Below are 27,003 nucleotides of genomic sequence, written 5' to 3' on the forward strand. Positions count from 1 at the left end.
TTGAAGCATTGGTTCTACATTAAACATATGTCTTCAGACACAGCCTGAATATATGCACTGTAAATGTGAAATCCGAAGTATGGAAAGTCAGCTACCCAACTGGATAGGAAAAGTACAATACATATGTGCCATAAACTATGGCCAGTGATCCTCAAATGCACCAAAGGGAGTGCAAGGATGCTCCAGCACAGCCTGTGTGAGCACAGGCTAAGTATTGGTACTAGTTACAGTAAAAGTGCTCTCCCGTTGGCATAATTACTCCACCTCAATGAGAGGAGGGAACCTATGTCGGCAGGAGAGTGTCTCCTGCCATCATAGCACGGTGTGGACACTGCTTTAAGTTGATGTAACTTGCATCACTCTGGCAGGTGGCTTTTTCACACCCCCGCGTGACATAAATTACATCACTTAAGCAGTCGTGTAGATAAGCCCTACATGTAGTCCTCCATTCTAAGCAGAAATAAGTATCAAGTAGAGCTGATCAAAATTTTTTTTGACAATACAGTTATCCATCTATTTTGACTAAACCAATTTTTTCATGAAATCATATCAATGTCAACAACATTTTGTTTTGAAAAACAAAATGGAAAAAAATGTTTAGAAAATGTTGAAACATCCTGTTTGACATTTTTGTAATGGCAAGTTTTGATTTTTCATTTTGTAACAAGAAGTTATTTCAAAATTAACTTTATTTATATATTATATATTATATAATATATAAATAATTAATTTATATATATATATATATTTATATATATAATATATATATATTATATATATAAAATCACAATGTAAACATTTCCATTGGCCCAAAACAAAACTGTTTTTGGATTACATTTTGTGAAAAATTTCAGAATTTTAGTTTTTTTTCTTTAAATTTTCCATGGGACAGAAAATCAGTTTTTCAACCAGCTCTAGTCTAAAGCCCTTGTGTGCCCATTTGTTTACTCTCATGACTGCATGATAAGAGGTGGGTATTTGGTTAAAGAATGGGCATGTCTTAGAAAACATGGGTTTATATGCAATCCCCAGCATGCTGTTATGCACCCTTATTTGGGCTCACTCCTGCTACCAGACTGGAGTAAATTGGTGGCTACATAGTAAACTCTCATCACTGGCCTGGTTCTTAGACTGCCAGGGGAATAAATTCCATACAGCAGCCCCCAGCTCACATGTTGCTATAACCAAAGGTCTAGATTTCAGTTTAGAGTATGATGAAAACTTTACAGTGAATAATTTATTTGAATTTAGTACTTTGGTGTTTACGGATTGACACTAAATTTTATGAATTTGTTCACTAGTCACAATTGTTTGACAAATCTTTTTATGTATTTGCAGTATTGTTGTAGCCATATTTGGTCCCAGGATATTAGTGAGACAAGGTGAGTGAGGCAATATCTTTACTGGACCAACTTCTGTTGGTAAATTTCGAGCTACAAAATACAAAAAGAGCTCTTCTTCTCAGAAGCCTGTCTCTTTCACCAACAGAAGTTGGTCCAATAAAGATATTGCCTCACTCACCTGGTCTCTCAAATATTTTTTATGGATTTTCAGGTTAGAAAGGACCATTATTGCCATCCTGCCTGATCATAATGGTCTCTTCTGCCATTAATGTCTATGAAAATATTTGTCACACCTTTGCAAATAGCGAACAAACAGCAGCCTTCAGGATTTGTGAATTAATATCCAATCTGTGTCACTGGGCAACCAAGTCATATAGTAGGGTTTTTTTGTCTCTTTGGTTTTGTTTTTATTGAGCAGTTATTTGAAAAACCAAAAGGTTCGTACCCCTTGAATTTTGAGATGCCTCAGTCTGTATAACAAAACAACCATTTCTGTGACAAATGGAGGGATTTTCACCAGTGCTCAGCTTTGGCCTAACTCTCCTTCTATTGAAGTCTTTGGGAGAAAAGTTATGCCCACACTAAGGATTTTTGAAAATCTCACCTGCTAACTATAAACATATTGTAAAGATGGGCTATACATTCTATTCTGGGTTTTCTTGAGATAGGGCAACAGATTTTTTTACTGTGTTTTTACTAAAGGCAGGTCTACACTAGAAGAGCTACATCCGCACAGCTGTACTGATGCATTTGTGCCGCTGTAGCGTGTCCGGTGAAGACACTGTATGCCGACGGGAGAGCGTTCCCCAATTGGCATAATTACTCCTCCTCTGCTAGAGGTGGAAGCTATGTCAGTGGGAGAGCATCTCCAGTGACATAGTGTTGGTGTGGACAGTGCTTAGGTCACTGTAACTTGTGTCTGTGGGGTGTCTTGGGATGTTTTTTTCACACCCCTGAGTGATGCAAGTTACATCGACTTAAGTTGTAGTGTAGACCTGCCCTAATTGAAGTTTACAGGACTGATAAGTTACCTACTTAAGGACATGATCAAGCAATTGAAATTTGCAGTCCAATCAGGTGAAACTAAATGTTCATACAGATCAGATTGCAGCATCGTGTCCTTAATTTGTATTCAATTTTAAAATGTTCCATAAATAATAAATAATGTTTAGACTAAATAGCAAAGGTTACAGTTAGCTCAGTTTCATCATCAGAAGGAAGTAGAAGTTATTTATTACCTGGGGCAAGTTGAATCATGACACGCATTAACAGCTAACACTGTATAATTAGTGATACAAAAAGAGAATCACATATTGAAATTCAAAATGTACCCTTCAGTGCTGTGCTTAAAATTTTTCAAGAATGTACTACTTTAGTTAGGATGGAGTCTTTTGTGCTCAGCAGAGAATAGATGCAAGGGTAGCCAATGTGAAAAAAACAAACTATTTTATGGCTTATTATTGGTATTGGTATGCAGAAATAAAATACAATAAAATTGCTTGGAAAATGGAACAAATACTTCAATGCTCCTGTTTTGCTTTTATCAATTGTTAATTTGACAAATGAATGTTTCAAAGATCTGGCTCTGGGTTTTGCTGCTCTGGATCTGCTACACCATATGTTATTGTGCTGTGTAGTGAGGGTGTTGCATAGCTCATTTACTATCTCTGGTATCAATGTAAATTTCTGCACTTCTGCTGTGCTAATGATAAAACTATCTTTTTTGGCATTCTAAAATGATCATCTCAAATATTCCCATCTTATATCGCTATGTGATGTTTACTTGCTATATCACTAACATAACAAAGGAAAGGCAGCTTTAATTTAATGTTGTGTAATGCAAACGTGAGTTACTGTATATCCCTTAACAGCCCATCGTTAATTTCCCTTGCATGCTGTTTCCAGGTTTCATATATTGCTGGTTGTTGTGATAGTATGTGAAGTATCAGCTGCTGTTTCACAGCTTGGATTTTAAAGGGTCCAGAAGGAGAGATCAAAAGCTGAATTTCTAATATTGCCTCTAATGGAGGAACTAATACCCAAACAAGCGGGATGTAGATTTCTTTCCTAACAGAATGTTGCTTTTGCATTGCCACACGAATAATTTTGCACCATACAGGACATTTTCCAAAACAGATTCTATTCCCTATAGGATCTTATACCACCCTCATCCCGTTAGTATCTAAGTGCCTATCAGTAGTGCATTTAGTGATGTGATTGAGGCTTCATCTGCATTTGGAGCTGGTGATGTGATTCCCACCTCGAGGAGACATGCGGGAGCTCAATGAGAGCTAGTGCACGAAAAATAGTATTGTAGTGGCCATGCTGCTGTGGCTACACGATTATTTTAGCACACTAAGCTCTTATCAAGCTAGCACAAGTATGTCTCCTCAAGCTAGAGATCACATCCCCAGCTCCAAGTGCTAAGGGTATGTCTACACTGCAAAAAAACAAAAACCCATGGCAGCGAGTCTTAGAGCTTGAGTTAAGGGACTTGGGCTTGTGGGGCTCATGCTATACGTCTAAAAATAAGAGTGTAGACATTCTTGTGACACTGGACCCCATATTCTTCACAGTGATATTATGATGATGTGATTATGACAGAGTTGGCAATGGGCTTTGTTGCAAGGGTAGGTTCCTGGGTTAGTGTTTTTGTTGTGTGGAGTGTGGTTGCCGGTGAGTATTTGCTTCAGGTTGGGGGGCTGTCTGTAAGCAAGGAATGGTCTGTCTCCCAAAATCTGTGAGAGTGATGGGTTGTCCTTCAGGATAGGTTGTAGATCCTTGATGATGCGCTGGAGAGGTTTTAGTTGGGGGCTAAAGATGACGGCTAGTGGTGTTCTGTTATTTTCTTTATTGGGCCTGTCCTGTAGTAGGTGACTTCTGGGTACTTGTCTGGCTCTGTCAATCTGTTTCTTCACTTCAGCAGGTGAGTACTGTAGCTCTAAGAATGCTTGATAGAGATCTTGTAGGTGTTTGTCTCTGTCTGAGGGGTTGGAGCAAATGCGGCTATATCTTAGAGCTTGGCTGTAGACAATGGATCGTGTGGTGTGGTCTGGATGAAAGCTGGAGGCATGTAGGTAGGAATAGTGGTCAGTAGGTTTCCGGTATGGGGTGGTGTTTGTGTGACCATCGCTTATTAGCACCATAGTGTCCAGGAAGTGGATCTCTTGTGTGGACTGGTCCAGGCTGAGGTTGAGGGTGGGGTGGAAATTGTTGAAATCCTGGTGGAATTTCTGAAGGGCCTCTTTCCCATGGGTCCAGATGATGAAGATGTCCTCAATGTAGCGCAAGTAGAGTAGGGGCATTAGGGGATGAGAGCTTAGGAAACGTTTTTCTAAGTCAGCCATAAAAATGTTGGCATACTGTGGGGCCATGCGAGTACCCATAGCAGTGCTGCTGACTTGAAATATGTGAAATATTTGTGGGTGAGGACAAAGTCACAAAGTTCAGCCACCAGGTTTGCTGTGACATTATCGTGGATACTGTACCTGTCGGCTTGTAGTCCATCTTTGTGTAGAATGTTGGTGTAGAGGGCTTCTACATCCATAGTGGCCAGGACGGTGGTTTTCTGGAAGATCACCAATGGATTGTAGTTTCCTCAGGAAGTCAGTGGTGTCTCAAAGATAGCTAGGAGTGCTGGTAGCGTAGGGCCTGCGGAGAGAGTCTACATAGCCAGACAATCCTGCTGTCAGGGTGCCAATGCCTGAGATGATGGGGCGTCCAGGATTTCCAGTTTTATGGATCCTGGTTGGGGTTCTAGGGGTGTGTCTGTGCAGATTTCTTCTTGTGCTCTTCCAGGGAGTTTCTTGAGCAGATGGTGTAGTTTCTTTTGGTAACCCTCAGTGGGATCAGAGGTAAATCAAAACAGAGAAGTGTTTTAAGATCATCATAGAATCATAGAATATTAGGGCTGGAAGAGACCTCAGGAGGTCATTTAGTCCAATCCCCTGCTCGAAGCAGGACCAACTCCAACTAAATCATCCAAGTTATCTTGCCTAAAAGCTCATAAAACTCACCATTATCAAGAATGCCATAGGCACAAAATGAGAGGGGGAGGGGGAGGAGGAGTAAAAACCTCACCAATTTTGTTCCATATCAGAAAACTTGAAAAAAATAAACACTATAAAAAGACTCCATTGATGTTGGTAGGCCAAAAATATCTGACCTCCTTGTTTTCATGGCTGGAGGTATAGACTGTGATTCTTGAAGGATAGCCCTTTTTTTCAGTCATTATTATTGCTTGCTTATATAAAACTATCAAGGTACAAATAGGGATAAATGTACTTATAAACATAAAGTCCAGGAAGATGCCTGAAGACAAGCACCCATGTCCATATTTAGGCACCTAGCAGCACTTTTTGAAAATCCTATGATTTATTCAGATGTCCTCATAGGAACTTAGAAGTCTAACATTAGGCACTTACTTCTGAAAGCCTTGGCCAAGAGATTGAAATACGCTAATACAAAACAAAGAACAAAATCCTGCTCCTGGGGGTATGTAAATTAAAAGCCTGAACTAGTGCAGTGCAGGCAGTGGACAAAAAATTATCATCCGTAAGATGGGTAGGAGAGATGGCTTTTCCGAAGATATATGAAGATGGGACTAAATATATATATATATATATATATGTTAGCTGGGAGGCTGTTCCAGGAGGGTGGCATAAAGTCAGAAATAGGAGAAAAAGATAAAGACAGTAACAAGGAGAGAGGACTGGGGCTGAGGACTATTAAAAAAGACAATTTCAATAATTTACTGTGTAATTTTTGTCCTTTTGTCTTAAATTATTGACTCTCCTATCTCTTGCAGCTTGATATTTCTTTAAATCTTATTACCTTATTGAGCCCAATCCTGCAGTCTACCCCCATTCTAGCACAGCTCCTACTGAATTGAATGAAAGTTTATCTGAATTAGGATAGGGCTCATGGGAGTTAGAAAACCTGACACTGAAAAGGAAATAGACTTATTTCCTAAGTTAGGGGTGCAGACATTCCTTGTTTATATAACATAGACTTTCTCTGATATTTTCCTGTGGACATATTCTCTGTGTAGGAGGATAATTTTCCCTCAGAAAATTTTTTTCTTTGCTGTAAAAGTGACATATTCTGGAAGTGTTGTTTTTCTAATTTTTTCTCCAAGTTGCAAATTTGATGCAAAACTCACTGGCCCTTTTTTGCTGTTTAAACTTGGTGCTCAGGGGAATGTATGTGACGGGATGAAAATCTGGGTCAGAGCATGAAATTCCTTTTATTTGTATTCATAAAAAATGCACTCCACGCATCAAAGGGAAGAGGTGTGAAGTAGTAAAAAAGAGAAAGGAGAGAAAAATCAGACTAAAATATTCCCAGATCTTACATTTACTTCAAAAACACACTGACAATACTTGAAATGTGATAAGTTTGCTCTAACCATGAGAAGAAAAAGTTTTCAGTATCAACCAACCTACTATTTTGGCTCATTTCTTAAACCAGAGAATGGGGGAAACATTTCTAGGTATTCAGTGCCTCTTTTATATTAGAGACAGGACAAGGCTCTGTACTCTAAAATAATCCTGACATTTCCAAATTTTTAGAGACTAGATTTTCAATATGTAGGTTATGGCATACACCATGAGAGGGCAAAAAGCACACAAGCAACTACAATAAGAAAAGGGATAATCAAACACCAAAAATGCAGGAACCACCATAGACTTGTGCCATGGCTAGCCTAATATTTGAGTATTTCTTGGCGCAAAATTGCAATTTGTGCATCTTGCTGGCACTGCACTGGCCAAATATTGGACACATTTTAATGGAAATCTGCTTCCTAATCTGTTTATCATCTCAAAGATGGATTGTGTTGGATGACTTCAACATCCATGCCAAAGATAATTTAAAGGTCAGGTCAAGATCTTATATGCACCATGACAGTTGGTTTCTAACTGAACCCAGATACCTTGGGTACACTTAAAAAGTACCAGTTTGAGATATATTCCTGATATGTAAAAATGGGAACTATCAGTAAAACTGGTATTAGCTCACAAAGCACCTTTTTTTTTAATGTCTTGAAACTTTTTATTAAGGCAGTTACAACAAAATGTTATCATATTACACTGTGCATCACTTGCTGAGGAACAGGTTGTTATTCAAAGATCCTGGCTAAACATTCTGGCTTGCTGGCGGGGGAGCCCTCCTCCTCTGAGTACGCTAGAAAGGGTGAGCAAATTTCTAAATACCTATCTTCTTTTTTGGCACTTTTCTTATGTACACACAGCTTCTCTCTTCCAAGAACACTCCATATTTTACTATGCCACAATTCCATTGGAGAAGGGGTCACATTGTTCCAGTAATGCACAACACAAAGTCTAGGTGCGAACAACAAAAAAGAAATTAGTTGTCATATTCAGGGTCATCTTTTTGGGCAGGACTGAAGGTAGACGGTGGAGTGTTTCTGTTACATTTCTTTTGCATTAATGTACAGGGAGGGCAGCAGGCTTTGGCTCTGCAAAGAGTTCTGCAACATTTGAATGATCTGGTGCTCAGCTGCTCGAGGATTTCCCTAACACAGAGTATAAAAATAAGAAATAATTTTATAAGAAATAAAATAAGAAATAAATTTATAAGAAATAATAAATGAATAATCATTCATTTAAAGTGGGGTGCTGTAGAAATTGCCATACTGGCCTACACCAATGGTCCATGTAGTCCAGTTTTATGTCTCTAACAATGGCATGCACCAGTTGCTTCAGAAAGAGGTGCAAGAAATCCTGAAGTAGGTAATTATGGAATAGCCTGCCTCCAGGGAAAATTTCTTACTATCCCCATTAATTAGAGGTTGCCATATCCCCTGAAATCTTGAAGTAGAAGGGTTTATATACTTCCAAAATTTTTATTAATGTAACATATAAATTCTCCGTCCATTTTTTAATCTTGCAAGCTCTTGGCTTCAGCAATGACTTATGGCAGTGGTTCTCAAACTGTGGGTTGGGACCCCAGAGTGGATCGCGACCCCGTTTTAATGGGGTTACCAGGGCTGATGATTCTTTAATAATTCATGTACCTATGAAATTAAAGGCTACTACCAAACCCTCCACAGAGTAGATAGTGTGTTAAAACACTGTCATAGTTTGAGCCAGAAGGTGGCTGTAAAACTACAATTCTACAGTGGGCAGGGGCAGAGGTGCACTGTCCCAGCAGTACTTCCTGGTGGTACACCTTAGGTAGGCACAATGGCTCCAAGACCCTTGGAATATCATGGACTAAAGTGGCTCCTGCTACATCTTTTTCTAAGGGTACACACTATACACCCTCCATCCGCACTTGTTCCATGGCCCGTTGCAAAGGGTGCAAATTTGTGGTCCTAACATCACTATGTTCCTTTCTGCCTCTTTGTAGAAGCTAGCACCACTCTCTGCACTAGTTTGGAGCAATCCTGGTACTGGGAAAAAGCCCTGACTCTTATTGTGACTAGATGCCTTCCAGGGACCCCAGGGGTGTGTGGATGGAAGGTTTCTTGCACCACCTTACCATGCTTGCACACTCACACAAGGCTAGTGATAATGTGGCAGATATCATCTCACCTGGTCATGCTGGATTAACTTTATCAGAAGAAATTCTGGTTGAACTGATGAGCTGTATTTTAACAATGATAGGTGTTACTTTTGCAGGGTTAGCTGCACCTCTGTCCCCCACCCCACCAGCTGTCAGTCCTTGTGCTTTTCCTATCCCAGGGTGGCATTCTGCAATTGTCCCATTCTTATAGCAAGTCCTGGGCTACTGCACCCTGTGTATCAACCATCCTTACCAAGCAGGTCCAACTGGGTTCACACCTGTAGTTCTTCCCTTTGGTAAAATGTGATCAGTGGTGTATAGTGACCAGGCAGCCTTAAACCTGAAGTTTAGTTTTCCCAGTAGGAATAAAGCATAAGAGAAGAATTATTTGAAAACAACTAACATTCATCATGCATGTCTCTCTTATGCAAAGGCTTAGTATCTCCTGGTGCTAGCCCAGGCAGACTTGGCTTCTTCATTCACTTCAGCAGGTGCCTGTGTCAATCTGGTTTTCCTGGATAGCTCCTCAATAACTACCTGTTTTCTGCGGAGAGAGAGTGTCTCAACAAAAATGATTAGGGGGCTGGGGCACATGATTTATGAGGAGAGGCTGAGGGAACTGGGGTTATTTAGTCCACAGAAGAGAAGAGTGAGCGGGGATTACATAGCAGCCTTCAACTACCTGAAGGGGGGGGCGGGGTTCCAAAGAGGATGGAGCTAGCCTGTTCTCAGTGATGGCAGATGGCAGAACAAGAAGCAATGGTCTCAAGTTGCAATGGGGGAGGTCTAGGTTAGATATTAGGAAACACTATTTCACTGGGAGGGTGGTGAAGCACTGGAATGGGTTACTTAGGGAGGTGGTGGAATCTCCATCCTTAGAGGTTTTTAAGGCCTGGCTTGACAGAACCCTGTCTGGGATGATTTAGTTGGTGTTGGTCCTGCCTTGAGCAGGGGATTGGACTAGATGACCTCCTGAGGTCTCTTGCAACCCTAATCTATGATTTATCCAGCCAGAATTCCTTTGTTCTTGGGCTTTTGATCTTGCTTGCCAAAAACCAGTTCAGAGGTCAAGCCAGAATCCTCAGATGCATTGGCTCTGCCCTTGTCCCATAACAGCCCTTGAGTGTGGCATGACTTATCTTGAGCCAGGGTTTTCTTCCTGTCTGTTTTTTTTCTCCCTCAGACCTGCTATTAAAATAAACCAGTATATACATGTGAGTTGTGGCAAGTTGTGGAAAAGAACTTCAGGGGCTGATCTCATTTGCAAAGGCACACCCACCCCGCCTAGCATGAGCCCATAGCTGCCCAAATGGTCACTTTGGCTGCTGTGGGATCCCCAGTTTCTCTGTTGTTGGGGCAGGAAGAATAAATTATTATCCTGATTATGTGAATCAAAGACAGTGGAACTGTATTTGGCCTTTTGTTGTGGTGGAGGGACTCGCCATCAACTAACTAGCACTCGCTAGGCAAGGGACATGGGTTCCAAAACTCAGTGAATGGAGAGAGAGAAGGGGGGGCCTGGGGACAGACATTAATGTCTGGTGGGATGGGTCCCTGGTGAGGGTCCTACGTGCTAATTGCACCTCCTCCTCCTCCCTCTCTCCACTGTGGAATATCAGAGCTACTATTGATTCCCTTAGGAGTCTAGTTACAGGCTGCTGAGCTGAATTCACTTTGGGCCAATGGTGTACTAGCACTGAGGCTCCCCTACTACAAGCTGAAATCACTAAGTGTTGTGTTAAGTAGTGGGGAGGAGGGGCACCTGAAGATATATCATGGAGCAGTTTGCAGGACGGCTGGAGCGGCTCATGGGACGGCTAGCGGAGCGGCTGGTGGAGTGGAGCAGTTTGCGGGACGGCTGGGGCAGCTCACGGGGGGGGGGTGGGGTGCTGGCAGAGCAGAACGATTTGTGGGACCTCTGGTAGAGCGGAGCAGAGCAGAGCCCCACGGAGAGGTGGGGCAATCATCTTCAGACCACATAAGGTGCCCCTTAACCCTCTCATTTCCACTCAGGTTGGGAGGTAAAGCTCTGCAGATAAACTTTCAAACTCTGCAGAGACTTCTGGGTTGTTGGACTTTTGGGACTTTGGGTGACTTTTGGGTTGAGGGACTCAAAAACCAAAGGGAAAGAACATGGCCCAATTTGCTTGGGATGGGTTTTGCTCATGGGTTGTGTTATGAATCCTGTTGGTGGTGTTTCCCCAACATAATGCCACATTGTTTCTCTCTGTTATTAAAAGGCTTTTGCTACACTCAGACTCTGTGCTTGCAAGAGGGGAAGTATTGCCTCTTAGAGGCGCTCACCGGGGGTGGTATATATATTTGTCCCAGGTCACTGGGTGGGGGTTCGAGTCAGTTTTGCATTGCGTTATTGGAACGGAACCCCTAGATACTGAACACGGCCCTTGTTGCTGCCAACTCTGATGGGCAGAAGGGTTACATACATGCAGTAAGCATCTCAACAATGAGGTAAACATACAGTATTCATACATTATTACAGAGAAGCACTGCATCCATCACAATAGGTACCCCTAAAAACCAACTCATATATTTGGGTGCTTAAATATGAATCCAAGTCCTAAATATTCAAAAGGGTAAAGTGATTTTTGGATGTTGCAGTTGTTGGGTGTCCAATTTGAAACCCTTTAAAGAGGCCTGATTGCCAGAGGGTAGTTGCAGAATACTTTTTGAAAACTGGATCCCTTTATGATGTTTCAAACCGGGCTCGCTCAAGAGAGGAACACACCATCGTGTGTTACTTTTGAAAATGTTAGGCTCTGGTGTATGGGGAGACTTTGGCAAACCAGTAAAGTGCCTGAAACCACTATGGCTTATTGCTAAAAGCAGCCAAGTCAGAAGGCTGTAAATTAGCCAAGTCAGCAGGCTTAGCTTAACCAATGCAGGTGGGGAGGTGGGTTTTTTGGTTGCCACAGAGAGGGCAGCTTGACCCCGCGTCCTTCCTGATAAGAATTGTGTTGAAGTTGCTGATACGTGCATCTCAGAAGAGCAGGATGTTCCCCAGGAATGTCTATTGGGGCCTCTAGGCTGCAAACTCTGGAAAAACTCACACCTGGTTAATCGATAATCAGAAGGAACCTCTCACCTGACCATTGAAACTGCTTGCTTAACAAGCTTGCTTTAAGGGACATGTCATTCTATTACTAATGTATAAATAAGGGAAAAAAAGTTTGAGGTAGGGGGACTCTTCAGGACTGGACTCTCTCTCTGGATGCATCTTGTGTTTCCCACCGGCAGACGGGCTGCCACTGTGCCACTCGAGAGCCACACTCAGCTTTGGTAATTATCGAGGGTTGGGGGTGTTTTACTAACCTGTTGCGGACGTGTGTATAGGTGCTTGAGACTAAGTAAAGTGTAGCGTTAAGTGAAAGCACTCTTGCGTTGTCCTGTTTGTGCCAGCCATCTATCGGTCGGACGGCCGTGTCTCCCCTGATTTATTTCCTGACACCTCCTCGCACAGAGTAAAAGTTACCAAGAGCTTTGGGTTGAAAGAACCCCGGGTAACACTGGGACTTAATTTTAGGCATCCCAGTTTGAAAATGTTGTTCATTAGGCTTCCAGTTTCAGTGCAATTGTTAAAAAGAAGGCAGTATGAGGAGAGAGACACAACACAAGGAACTTTTATTCCCTGCTCATCCTTTCTTTATGCTGGGTCTATGAGAAGTCTATACTGCCTCCTGTGTACTAAAATGTGTCAGTCAGGTGTTTTGCCTGATTAAATAGAGTAATGAATTTGCCCTGTTACACATTCATACAGTGAGTGTTACAGCAATTGAGCAGCTAATTTCTTTAGCATGTGGCACTGTGGCAATCCCATTCTTTAGCAAGACATGTGGAAGTATATTTATCTAACATTTTCATGACCAGCTAATAAAAGCTTATGTTCAAATATCATTTCAGAACATAATGCCTGGAAAGCACCATGCACCTTAACAATACTCAACATTGACACTAGTTACCTATTGTAATAAGCGGGGATCCTCGTGTTTTGTGATTTTTTGAAAAAAATCAAAATACTCTGATAAACGCCATAAAAATCCATGTTTTTCCATGATTAAAAGGAAATGCTGAACTTCAGTTTCCCTAGCCACAATATATGCAGGTATCAGTTGAACACAATGTTTTATTGATACACAGTAGAACGCTGTTTATCTGAGCCTCCATTAGCTGGCTGTTCATATTAACCAAACCACCTGCTGCTTTGGGTTGAGAGCAGCTGGGGCTCTGGCGGTCAGCCCTGGTGGCTGAGGCTGACAGCCCGAGCCCATCCCCCCTCTTAAAGAAAGGTATAGAAAACTCTTTGCCAATTCTCCTGATTATCTAAATTTTTGATTATCCGATCTGGCCCCAGTCCCCATTAGATTGGATAAATGGCGTTTCACTGTACAGTTAAAGCACATTCAAAAATCAACCACAAGAGGGGGACACTGAATTGAATAAGTGACACTGGTACTTTCAGTAAAATGTAGTTTAAAAATATGTTAGCTACAGTATTACTTTTTCACAAAATGAAAAACTAAAGATTCTCTGTAAAAATGCAAATTCCATGTTTTTTTCTGGGACAAATGGATTTCTAGGATCCCTGCTAATAAGGCAGCAGATGGTGGCAAAGTGAAAGCAGCCAAGTCTTGGAGGATCAATGGCCTCAAGGGGCAGGAAGCCAGAGGATTCCAGGATAGTAGGGAAGAGCTGGGGGGAGGAGGGAGTGTGCATGGCGGGGCCTTTGTGAAAGAAAGAAGGTTGGAGTTGCTCTGAGTGCAGGAGAGTGAGCCTAAGGAACAGGACTATCATGGACACTGCTAGACTGGGACTGGTGGGGAACACTTCAGACTCATGCTTGTGCGTGTCCTGGGGGCAGGTGAAGGCCCAGTAGCTGAGGATCAATGCACTCACCAGTGGTGGTCCAGACTGAGAAGCTTCTGAGTAGCTACCTCACCAGGCCAGTGCACCTCAGCTTTCTGTGCACCGCCAGTGGAATTAGAGGCCTCAGATGGGGCAGGGTAAATGTTTTGGGCACCTCCAGAGGTGGGGGAAGGGATTGTGTTATTGTTCCGCGTTTAATTCCCTTCAGTCCCCCATTCCCTTTCAGCCTGATGGTTGGTACCCATTCCCTTGCCTAATATTTGTTTCTATAAATGCACTCAGAACTCCTCACTGTGTGATTGGGTCTTTGTGTCTGGGGCTTCTGGACTCACATAAACCAAGGGGGGGGATGCCTGCTCTGAAGAGAAATAAGTGCTTAGGACATCTACCAGCACCTGTACCCAGCATAGAGTAAGGAGAGGTTTGGTACCATATGATGGTGCAATTCTCTGCTTGTCTCAGTGACACAGCAAGAGTAATACTGCAAAGATGATCCCATTCTAGCTGTTTCCAACAGAAAAATGCTGGAACTTGATTCTTACTGAGCACCGGAGTATTCTATAAAGACTGCTAGCATCTTAGTGAGAAATGCAACTGTTCCTTCTAAAAAGCTATTGGATCAACACCCTGAGTAGGGTCGCCACCTCGCAAACATACACAAGGATGTATGCTCTCCTCTTTCTAGTTTGCTTTCCTCCCTCATTGTGTTCTCCCTCCTCTCCCTCTACTTATTTTATGAGGGTATCATATTTATACTTCATGGATTCATAGATATTAAGATCAGTAAGGACCATTATGATCATCTAGTCTGACCTCCTGCACAATGCAGGCCACAGAATTTCACCCACCACTCCTGCAAAAAACCTCACAGCTATATCTGTGCTATTGAAGTCCTCAAATCGTAGTTTAAAGACTTCAAGGAGCAGAGAATCCTCCAGCAAGTGACCCATCCCCACGCTGCAGAGGAAGGCGAAAAACCTCCAGAGCCTCTTCCAATCTGCCCTGGAGGAAAATTCCTTCCCGACCCCAAATATGGCAATCAGCTGAACCCTGAGCATATGGGCAAGATTCACCAGTCAGATACCCAGGAAAGAATTCTCTGTAGTAACTCAGATCCCACCCCATCTAACATCCCATCACAGGCCATTGGGCCTATTTACCATGAATAGTTAAAGATCAATTAATTGCCAAAATCATATTATCCCATCATACCATCTCCTCCATAAACCTATCGAGTTTAACCTTAAAGCCAGATAGGTCTTTTGCCCCCACTGCTTCCCTTGGAAGGCTATTCCAAAACTTCACTCCTCTGATGGTTAGAAACCTTCGTCTAATTTCAAGTCTAAACTTCCCGATGACCAGTTTATATCCATTTGTTCTTGTGTCCGCATTGGTACTGAGCTTAAATAATTCCTCTCCCTCTCTGGTATTTATCCCTCTGATATATTTATAGAGAGCAATCATATCTCCCCTCAGCCTTCTTTTGGTTAGGCTAAACAAGCCAAGCTCCTTGAGTCTCCTTTCATAAAACAGGTTTTCCATTCCTCGGATCATCCTAGTAGCCCTTCTCTGTACCTGTTCCAGTTTGAATTCATCCTTCTTAAACATGGGAGACCAGAACTGCACACAGTATTCCAGGTGAGGTCTCACCAGTGCCTTGTATAACGCTACTAACACCTCCTTCTCTCTACTGGAAATACCTCGCCTAATGCATCCCAAGACCGCAATAGCTTTTTTCATGGCCATATCACATTGGCAGCTCATAGTCATCCTGTGATCAACCAATAGTCCAAGGTCCTTCTCCTTCTCAGTTACTTCTAATTGATTCGTTCCCAGTTTATAACTAAAATTCTTGTTATTAATCCCTAAATGCATGACCTTACACTTCTCACTATTCAATTTCATCCTATTACTATTACTCCAGTTTACAAGGTCATCCAGATCTTCCTGTATGATATCCCGGTCTCTCTCTAAATTTGCAATACCTCCCAGTTTTGTATCCTCCGCAAACTTTATTAGCACACTCCCATTTTTTGTGCCAAGGTCAGTAATAAAAAATTGGTCCCAAAACCGATCCCTGAGGAACTCCTCTGGTAACCTCCCTCCAGCCTGACAGTTCACCTTTCAGCATGACCCGCTGTAGTCTCCCTGTTAACCAATTCCTTATCCACCTTCCAATTTTCATATTGATCCCCATCTTTTCCAATTTAACTAATAATTCCCCATGTGGCACAGTATCAAACACCTTACTGAAATCTAGGTAAATTAGATCCACTGCGTTTCCTTTGTCTAAAAAATCTGTTACTTTCTCAAAGAAGGAGATCAGGTTGGTTTGGCACGATCTACCTTTTGTAAAAGGTATTTATTGTATTTTGTCCCATTCACCATGACCTCAATGTCCTTAACTACTTTTTCCTTCAAAATTTTTTCCAAGACCTTGCATACTACATATGTCAAACTAACAGGCCTGTAGTTACCCGGATCACTTTTCTGCCCCCCTTTCTTAAAAATAGGAACTATGTTAGCAATTCTCCAATCATACGGTACAACCCCTGAGTTTACAGATTCATTAAAAGTTCTTGCTAATGGGCTTGCAATTTCATGTGCCAATTCCTTTAATATTCTTGGATGAAGATTATCTGGGCCCCCCGATTTAGTCCCATTAAGCTGTTTGAGTTTCGCTTCTACCTCAGATATGGTAATATCTACCTCCATATCCTCATTCCCATTTGTCATGCTACCATTATCCCTTAGATCCTCATTAGCCTTATTAAAGACTGAGGCAAGGTATTTGGTTAGATATTGGGCCATGCCATGATTATCCTTAACCTCCACTCCATCCTCAGTGTTTAGCGGTCCCACTTCTTCTTTCTTTGTTTTCTTCTTATTTATATGGCTGTAGAACCTTTTACTATTGGTTTTAATTCCCTTTGTAAGGTCCAACTCTACTTGACTTTTAGCCTGTCTCACTTTATCCCTACATGTTCTGACATCAATAAGGTAGCTTTCCTTGCTGATCCCTCCCATCTTCTACTCCCTGTACGCTTTCTGCTTTTTCTTAATCACCTCTCTGAGATGCTTGCTCATCCAGCTTGGTCTACAACTCCTGCCTATGAATGTTTTCCCCTTTCTTGGGATGCAGGCTTCTGATAGCTTCTGCAGCTTTGACTTAAAGTAATCCCAGGCCTCCTCTGCCTTTAGAGCCATAAATTCTTCAGTCCAATCCAGTTCCCTAATTAATTTCCTTAATTTTTGAAAGTCAGCCCTTTTGAAATCAAAAACCCTAGTCACAGATTTATTTTTGTTTGTCCTTCCGTTCAGTTTGAACTGAATTAGCTCATGATCACTTGAACCAAGATTGTCCCCTGCAACCATTTCTTCTATGAGGTCCTCACTACTCACGAAAACCAAATCTAAAACGGCATCCCCTCTAGTCAGTTCAGCAACTACTTGATGAAGGAATCCATCAGCTATCGCATCTAGGAAAATCTGAGCCCTATTATTATTACTAGCACTCGTCCTCCAGTCTATATCTGGGAAGTTAACGTCTCCCATGATCACACAGTTTCCATTAATATTTACTTCATTAAAAACATTAAAGAGGGCTCTATCCATATCCAAATTAGATCTCGGCAGTCTATAGCACACCCCAAGCACTATCACAGGGGAGGCTCTAGTAGTTTTCTCCCCCAATGTGATTTTTGTCCAGATGGACTCTGTCTTATCCATTCTATTGCTTCTTATTTCTTTACATTCTACCTCATCATTGATATACAATGCTACTCCACCACCTTTTACCTTTATTTCTGTCTTTCCTAAACAGCACATACCCTTCAATACCTGCAGTCCAGTCATGACTACTATTCCACCATGTTTCTGTTATCCCTATAATATCTGGTTTCACTTCCTGCACCAGTAGCTCTAGTTCCTCCATTTTGTTACCTAGGCTCCGCATTGGTGTACAAACATCTTAATTTTTGCTGTTTGGCCTCACTCACATTCTGTACCCGATTAGGCACTGTCTTTCTACAGCCAGTATGACCTATTAGACTGGTATCTACACTGCCCTTCCTCCTTATGTCCATTCTCCTACCCACGGCTGTATCCTTTCTTACTTTGTTTTCTTCCCTCTCAATGCTAAAATCCGATGTGGAGATTACCTGGACATCTCCCAACCATCTCCCGTAAATTCCTAGTTTAAAGCTCTCTTAATCAGTTGTGCCAGCCTCCATCCTAGAAGTCTATTTCCTTCCCTACTCAGATGAAGTCCATCCCGAGAAAACTGTCCTCTGTCCCTGAACTTCTCCCAGTGGCCATACATCCCAAAGCCCTCCTTATAGCACCACTGCCTAAGCCATCTATTCATAGAATCATAGAATATCAGGGTGGGAAGGGACCTCAGGAGGTCATTTAGTCCAACCCCCTGCTCAAAGCAGGACCAATCCCCAAATAAATCATCCCAGCCAGGGCTTTGTCAAGCCTGACCTTAAAAATATCTAAGGAAGAAGATTCCACCACCTTCCTAGGTAACACATTCCAGTGTTTCACCACCCTCCTAGTGAAAAAGTTTTTCCTAATATCCAACCTAAACCTCCCCCACTGCAACTTGAGACCATCACTCCTTGTTCTGTCATCAGCTACCACTGAGAACAGTCTAGACCCATCCTCTTTGGAACCCCCTTTCAGGTAGTTGAAAGCAGCTATCAAATTCCCCCTCATTCTTCTCTTCCACAGACTAAACAATCCCAGTTCCCTCAGCCTCTCCTCATAAGTCATGTGTTCCAGGCCACTAATCACTTTTGTTGCCCTCCGCTGGACTCTTTCCAATTTTTCCACATCCCTCTTGTAGTGTGGGACCCAAAACTGGACACAGTACTCCAGATGAGGCCTCACCAATGTTGAATAGAGGGGCACGCTCACGTCCCTCGATCTGCTGGCAATGCCCCTACTTATACAGCCCAAAATGCCATTGGACTTCTTGGCAACAAGGGCACACTGTTGACTCATATCCAGCTTCTCGTCCACTGTAACCCCTAGGTCCTTTTCTGTAGAACTGCTGCCGAGCCATTCGGTCCCTAGTCTGTAGCGGTGCATGGGATTCTTCCATCCTAAGTGCAGGATTCTGCACTTGTCCTTGTTGAACCTCATCAGATTTCTTTTGGCCCAATCCTCTAATTTGTCTAGGGCCCTCTGTACCCTATCCCTACCCTCCAGCGTATCTACCTCTCCTCCCAGTTTAGTGTCATCTGCAAACTTGCTGAGGGTGCAATCCACACCATCCTCTAGATCATTTATGAAGATATTGAACAAAACCGGCCCCAGGACCGACCCTTGGGGCACTCCACTTGGTACCGGCTGCCAACTAGACATGGAGCCATTGATCACTACACATTGAACCCGACAATCTAGCCAGCTTTCTATCCACCTTGTAGTCCATTCATCCAGCCCATACTTCTTTAACTTGCTGGCAAGAATACTGTGGAAGACCGTGTCAAAAGCTTTGCTAAAGTCAAGGAACAACACGTCCACCGCTTTCCCCTCATCCACAGAGCCAGTTATCTCCTCATAGAAGGCAATTAGATTAGTCAGGCATGACTTGCCCTTGGTGAATCCATGCTGACTGTCCCTGATCACTTTCCTCTCCTCTAAGTGCTTCAGAATTGATTCCTTGAGGACCTGCTCCATGATTTTTCCAGGGACTGAGGTGAGGCTGACTGGCCTGTAGTTCCCAAGGATCCTCCTCCTTCCCTTTTTTAAAGATGGGCACTACATTAGCCTTTTTCCAGTCGTCCGGGACTTCCCCCAATCGCCAGGAGTTTTCAAAGATAATGGCCAATGGCTCTGCAATCACATCCGCCAACTCCTTTAGCACTCTCGGATGCAGCGCATCCGGCCCCATGGACTTGTGCTCATCCAGCTTTTCTAAATAGTCCCGAACCACTTCTTTCTCCACAGAGGGCTGGTCACCTCCTCCCCTTGCTGTGCTGCCCAGTGCAGTAGTTTGGGAGCTGACCTTGTTTGTGAAGACAGAGGCAAAAAAAGTATTGAGTGCATTAGCTTTTTCCACATCCTCTGTCACTAGGTTGCCTCCCTCATTCAGTAAGGGGCCCACACTTTCCTTGACTTTCTTCTCGTTGCTAACATACCTGAAGAAACCCTTCTTGTTACTCTTAACATCCCTTGCTAGCTGCAACTCCAAGTGTGATTTGGCCTTCCTGATTTCACTCCTGCATGCCCGAGCAATATTTTTATACTCTTCCCTGGTCATTTGTCCAATCTTCCACTTCTTGTAAGCTTCTTTTTTGTGTTTAAGGTCAGCAAGGATTTCACTGTTAAGCCAAGCTGGTCGCCTGCCATATTTACTATTCTTTCTACACTTCGGGATGGTTTGTCCCTGTATCCTCATTAAGGATTCTTTAAAATACAGCCAGCTCTCCTGGACTCCTTTCCCCCTCATGTTATTCTCCCAGGGGATCCTACCCATCAGTTCCCTGAGGGAGTCAAAGTCTGCTTTTCTGAAGTCCAGGGTCCGTATTCTGCTGCTCTCCTTTCTTCCTTGTGTCAGGATCCTGAACTCGACCATCTCATGGTCACTGCCTCCCAGGTTCCCATCCACTTTAGCTTCCCCTACTAATTCTTCCCGGTTTGTGAGCAGCAGGTCAAGAAGAGCTCTGCCCCTAGTTGTTTCCTCCAGCACTTGCACCAGGAAATTGTCCCCTACACTTTTGATAGTCATAATCTTGTCACACCTTTGTTGCCCTTCTCTAGGAACAGGCAGAATCCCACTAAAGATCACCTGAGCCTCAATTTCCTTAAGCGTCTTCCCCAGCCTCGCATAGTCTCCCTTGACACGTTCGAGCGAGAATCTACTGGTATCATTTGTTCCCACATGAACGATAATTAGGGGATTCTTTCCCGCTCCCTTTAGGATCCTTTTCAACCTCAGGTCTACATCCCGTATCTTAGCACCTGGAAGACTTCGTAAAAGTTCCCTCTGTCCAGCCTTCATTTATTGCTGACCCCGGTGATTCTGCTGCAACCTTGCTACTTCAGCACCACTGGAAGCAGCATTTCCTGTTGATCACTGTCACTGATATTTCCAATTAGAAACACTGTGTTTTGAGGATTAATAATGGGATATGGATCCCTTTCACCTCTAAAATCCCTAGATTAGTGATGACTGAAATGTTTTAACAGCTGGTGGCTGTGTATGGTGATCTTGGGTCCATGAAATGAGTTGGTGGTCTTAGTTTTGTTCCTAATGGAAGGGTCTTCATATCATAAAGAACTTCATTGAAATAGATGTTCATTGACTCCCTTGCTTGCAGTCTCAGAAGAGAGTCAAAGAACTTAATAGAGTTAGAAACGGAATCCCTCTTGCGCTTGGGAGGGATCTTCCCACAGCAAGATTGAAATACATTGATGGAACAGTGTGGGAAAGAGAGCCATTCCAATAGGTAGATGGGAGGTTTCATAATACCATAAAGGAGACCAGCTCTTGCATGGGATGGAAGATGAGAGCAAGGATAGACAGGAGTTAGTCACGGTCTCCTTCACAGCACCCAAACTCCTCCCCTCTGACAGAAACATTTGTTGGAGCTCCATGGAATTTACCTCTTGGAGTTTTCTGGACCTTCTTCCTTTCTCTCCCTCCCTCTCTTCTATGGCATACCGAAGGTTTGATTAATGCACCAAAGCCACCAGCACTGGTCTGGTAGGAGAATATTTGGTTCCCTGTTCCAGCTGAAGAGTACTATAGGTGCCATGGTGCCAGCTGGTAAAGAAAGAGGGGATGCATGAAAAGCAGAAGGGGAAAAAGTGGAACTGAATGTAAGAGTAGAAGCTTGAATGGAAATCTGTCCTGTGTTCAGTGTTGGATTTGGGGTGCAGGTTTGTGCCTTTTACAAAGACAGGATTTCTAAAGTTCAGAAGTTCCCATTTGGGATTTGGTTTGGGCCCCTCAATAGTAAATAGATCATGGTTTAGAATGAAGGGGGTGATTTTCCCCCCTATTTACCCAAATTTAAGTTCTTAAACAAACCAGTAAAATAAAATTTTAAAAAGTCTCAACAACAACAAAAAGATGATCTGAGTAACTATAACAAGCTTTGAGAAAAGCATAAGTTCTCAGCTTTTTTCTGGTTTATCCACAGAGACTCTGAAATACTTGAAACTCTTTCACAGGGTTGCTTTTCTTTCCAAACCAAGAGTGCTGCCCTAGTAAATGACAAAATCCAGATAGAGTGTGGAAGCAGCAGGATCCCAAATTAAACAACTGGGAGGTTGATAAATGCTTCCAGTAGCAGATTTAACTACAGATGGAAGCATTTGTCCATTCAACACGCCACAGTCCATGTGTTTGGGGGCTTCTGAACATCTCTCTGCAACATTAACTTCATAAAAACTTCCATCAAAGAGCCCCCATCAGAGTCTGTGCCTTTTTTTGAGTATTTTTTGTGCTACAGAGTTACACGTTGAAAGGATCTGCCCTTCCCGCCTTCCCATTTTTCTGCTCGTAAATGGGAATCAGATGGAAGGTATCATTTTTCCCACAAAGATTATCAGGCAAATGAATTCTTTTATAACAAATGATTTAAAAAAATCTTTTCAAAATGTTATCTGTGTGGCCATTAAATGCGGTGAAATGGAGAACTTTTGATTGAGGCTGAAGTATCTCTAATTGTATTGCTGTCCTTGGCCAGATAACATTCTTCACTAACCAACACCTTTAACCAGCATTTTCTTAATATCCTGGACACCTGATAATTTTGTTCTTCATTCTTCTTCTGCAGGTTGTTCAATTGTTTTGGTAAAGAGCTGCACTGATGTTTTGCACTTCACACTGATACAATAATTACATACCTGGCATTAGGAAAATAAATCTGCAAAAACTAGTATTTATTAGAGAATCTCTAAGCATTGGGAATGATGTATTTTTAAATGATTGTCCTTGAGAAGTTAGGTGTTAGGAATCAACATGTGGTTGCTGTTGCCTAGATAGCATCCCATCAAGAAGCTAAAGATTGTTTATGTACTCTAACATATTTAGCGATTAAGGAGACTGATTTCAAAGAGGATATTGCTATTGCAAACTGAATATTTAACAACAGTCTGACTGGATAGTTGTGTTCCTCATTTAAATATAGTTGCAAAAGATTGCTGTGGTAGAAAATTAGTCATTTACCAGCTGCTAATGAAAAATGCCCAACCATTATAATTTGTCAAGATTTATGACAAAAAAAACTCTGTTTAGCTAATCTATGTGGCCTGATACCCTTAACTGGCTTGGAGTTGAACCATGATTTGAGGACTTCAATAGCTCAGACATAGGTGAGAGGTTTATCGCAGGAGTTGGTGGGTGAGATTCTGTGGCCTGCATTGTGCAGGAGGTCACACTAGATGATCATAATGGTCCCTTCTGACCTTAATATCCTATGAATCTATGAACACTTCTCTTATTCTGGGACCAGGATCTAGGTAATACATTCCCCCTATGCCAACCATTTCTTACCACTCAGGCCCAACTGGACATTTGTGTTTCTTCCTTTAGGAGCTTGTGACTAGGGCTAGGACAGTGACAAGTAGCCTTCTTAAAACAAGTAGGTTTATTTAGCAAATGGACCAAAGCATCAGAGAGAATTATTTTAACAAAACAACAGCCTACATGTGTATGTACTCACCTAATTTTACCCTTCACTACAGCTAAGTTAGATGCATTTCCCCCTTGAGTTACAGGAACAGAACAGGCCCAATTTAGATTATTTTAGAAAGCTCAGGAGCCCTCAGAGATAATCTGGTCTCGATTTGCCTTCCAGTGAGTGTCTTTGTTTCTCCTCTTTAGAGAAGATCCCTTTTCTCAGAGTCCCACTGTCCCTGAGTGAACCATTTATTCAATGGCAAGGCCTAGGTGTTACATCTTCCTTGTGCCTCAGACAGTCTTTTCCCAGGTTATCTAAGGGCTTGTCTACACGAAATATGACGTCCTGGTCTACACTGCAGGGGAGGGGGAATCAATCTAAGTTACGCAACTTCAGCTTTGTGAATAAGGTAGCTGAAGTTGACGTACTTAGATCGACTTACTGTAGTGTCTTCACCACGGTGAGTTGACTGCTGCCGCTCCCCTGTCAACTCTGCCTGCAGTGCTGGCATACAGGAGTCAACGGGAGAGCGCTCGGGGGGTTGATTTATCGCGTCCAGACGAGACGTGATAAATCGATCCCCGCTGGATCGATCACTGCCCGCCGATCTGTGGGTAGTGAAGACATACCCTTAGTTTGAGGCAGGTTATGGTGTGAATCTACCCTTCATTAGCTTGCTGAGGACTAACTGTCCATGTGGAACTTGCTGATGTGCATTAACTGTTAGTGCACTTTTATTTGGTCCACTGTGAACTCGGACGAGGTCAAAATGCATTATCAAACTGTTAATGCTTGTCAGCAGGGGTCACATGGACAGTTAAGCTGCCGCTGGCTAGTGTGGTGTAGAACTAATTGTTCATTGAAACAAGCCTTGAGATAATGCTTCTGTGATAGTTCCTCTATTGTTTGGCAGAGGCCTTGTGTCTGTGGGGGCATATGCTAAAACTCTCTGCTCCCCCTGACATTCTAACACAGCACCTCAGCAATTTTAGGCCTAGACCATATTCTGGAGTACAGAACAATATTTACCAGCAACCCTTCCCACATCCGTCATAGATCAGCCAAAAAACGTGGGTCCCCACAGCTGCTTTCACAAAAGATGATGAATCTTTCAGAGCCTGTTGCATTGCCAGACAATCCAGTCCCCAATGATAAGAATGATACTTCGTATTTAGAGAGCACCTTTAATCGGAGGATCTCAAAGCACTTCACAAACATTAATAAATTGGTCATCACAAATAGGGAAGTAGTAAAGTTTTCATTTGACAGATATGAAATAAGCATAGAGAGGTTGTGGATGGGATTTTCAAAGTGGCCTAAGGGTGTTAGGCACCCAACTTCCTTTAAAATTCAATGGGATTTGAGCATCTAACTCCCTAAGGCTCAGTCAAAAACCCCAGTCTAAGTGACTTCCCCAAGGTCACACAAGAAGTCTATGACAGTGCCAAGAAAAGAACCTAGAACTCTGAACTCTTAACCACAAGGCTAGTCTTTTCCTTCCTGTGTTAATCCATCACTAAGCGAAATCCTCTACTCTTTAAGTTAAATAACAGAGGATTTCTCTTAAAGACACAAAGAAACACTCTTACAAATTCTCTGCTTTGTTTGTTTCTTCGAATGTCATTCTTTTGGGTGACTAAACAATAGTTACTATCTCTCAAAAGAAATATATGCTATAAAATATACCTGTAACAAAATAGACACATGGATAGGTACATTTTAAAACTCTGGCTAGTGATTAGCAATCTATTAGATATTCATTGTGATACCATTAATCTTGATGAATAAAGTGCATTTAGCATCACTTAAAATTGGGTGGGGGAACTTGTCTTTTCAGTGGTTACACAATAGGAAAAAAAAATCACTGTTCTATCTTTTGCATTTTTTGCTGCTAATTTTGCCCTAGGAGAAAATGAGTTTTCACTAGTGAAAACTTATTGCAGATTCTGTGTAGCAAAACCAGAAATTGTGCATCCCTGTACAACCTGAAAAATAGTGTTAAAAACCTTTCCGAAAAGTTTGTGGTGATTACCTATAAGTAGGTCTTCCTTGGCTCACACTTTGAACCTTTGCTTTTTCTTTTTACAACAACTGAAACATGTATAAAGCACCCAAAACACATTTTGCTGGCTCATCACTATTCACATATCACACTGAAGATGTGCAAAAATATACATATTGCTTGTATGCTGTAAACAGTCAGTAGATTGTGGTCTGTTGATTGCAGACAGTTTATATTGGCTGGATTGGGCTTGAGCTGTCAACACATAAAGAGAGAAATGGACAAAAGCGGTTCTGAGAGCAGATGTTGACACGAGAAGCTAGAATTCTGGGATCCTCAGCCTGTGGATGTGGAAGCCCAGCTGGGAGAAAGAGACAGGCTGCATTCATAGAGCCTCTCTGGGATCCTTGCCCCATGCAGGTAGCCAGCCATTGAGAGACAGGAAGATGAAAGGCTGCTCCACAGATGTCACCTGCTGAGGGTTCAGCTGCCTGTCCAGAAATGTCATGTTTGGCAGCTGGTGCAGAATCCCTCCCACCAGTTCTGGCGCACAGATTCTCACAGTATTCCGGGAAAGATGCTTACACTAGGGCTTCCTAATGGGACTACATTAAAGAGAATTTTTGGCTTCTGTCTGTAATAGCACATTGACATTAACCTAACTGTCCATTTATTATACAGTTCTCTGAAGATCAGTCGCTCTAACAAAATGAATTTTAGACATAATCGCCAAGCCAAATCAGCCTGGGTATCTCTCTATACAGCTATTGCTTCTACATTCATGCCATCAAAGTGATTCTACATTCTTTTGTGTCTGTCTAAGCTCCTGATACTGCAATACATTTAGTAATTAAAGGGGAAACAATGTAGAGAGATTAAGTTGAAATATGCAGCCACAAAATCTGTAGATACCCCAAAATTCCAGCAGGTACATTCAGGCCAAGCAATCACACTCCAAAACTCATGGTACCTAAATTAGCCACTAAATAATGATTGTCTGGGGTTGGATCAGGCATTGTCTCATCAGCATTCACAATTCTAGCACCAGAAGGAATGAGAGAACAAGACTGCAAAGATAAGAAAGAAAGGTGATAACAGCTTAGTAGTGAGAAAGCAAAACAAGTTGCTTCCTAATTTTGTTGTGAACCCTTTCTCTAATTTTCCCTTTTCTCTTCCAAATCACTCTAATTAGAGCAATGGGCATATGTTGTGTACTTCACACTGTTGGCCAAAGTCTGCCTCTTCATCATGGGAGTGTACAGGAAGCCCTTTTCCATCTTGTGCACTGGCTCAGAGGTTAGCCAGAATCCTCACCCCTGCTATATTGGTGAACACTAAAATTGGCTATCACCAGCAGAACTATGGAAGATGATAGTGAGGAAAAAATAACATTAGAGGTTAGTAAACATATACTGAAGTGCATAGGTGATAGCCAAAAGCTGATCCCTGAATAACTTAATAGAACAAATCAACCTGAGAAGAAGGTTCCAACATAAAGGTCACAGCCTAGGAACGTCCAGCTAACAGCAAAGTAAACCAAGATAAGAGCTGAGGTTTAAGGTAGGCCCAAAAAAGGAAATAACTGTAATTCGGCCTGTCTTTTTAAAATAGT

Source organism: Natator depressus, chromosome 3 (assembly GCF_965152275.1).
Source record: "Natator depressus isolate rNatDep1 chromosome 3, rNatDep2.hap1, whole genome shotgun sequence".
Taxonomy (NCBI): domain Eukaryota; kingdom Metazoa; phylum Chordata; order Testudines; family Cheloniidae; genus Natator; species Natator depressus.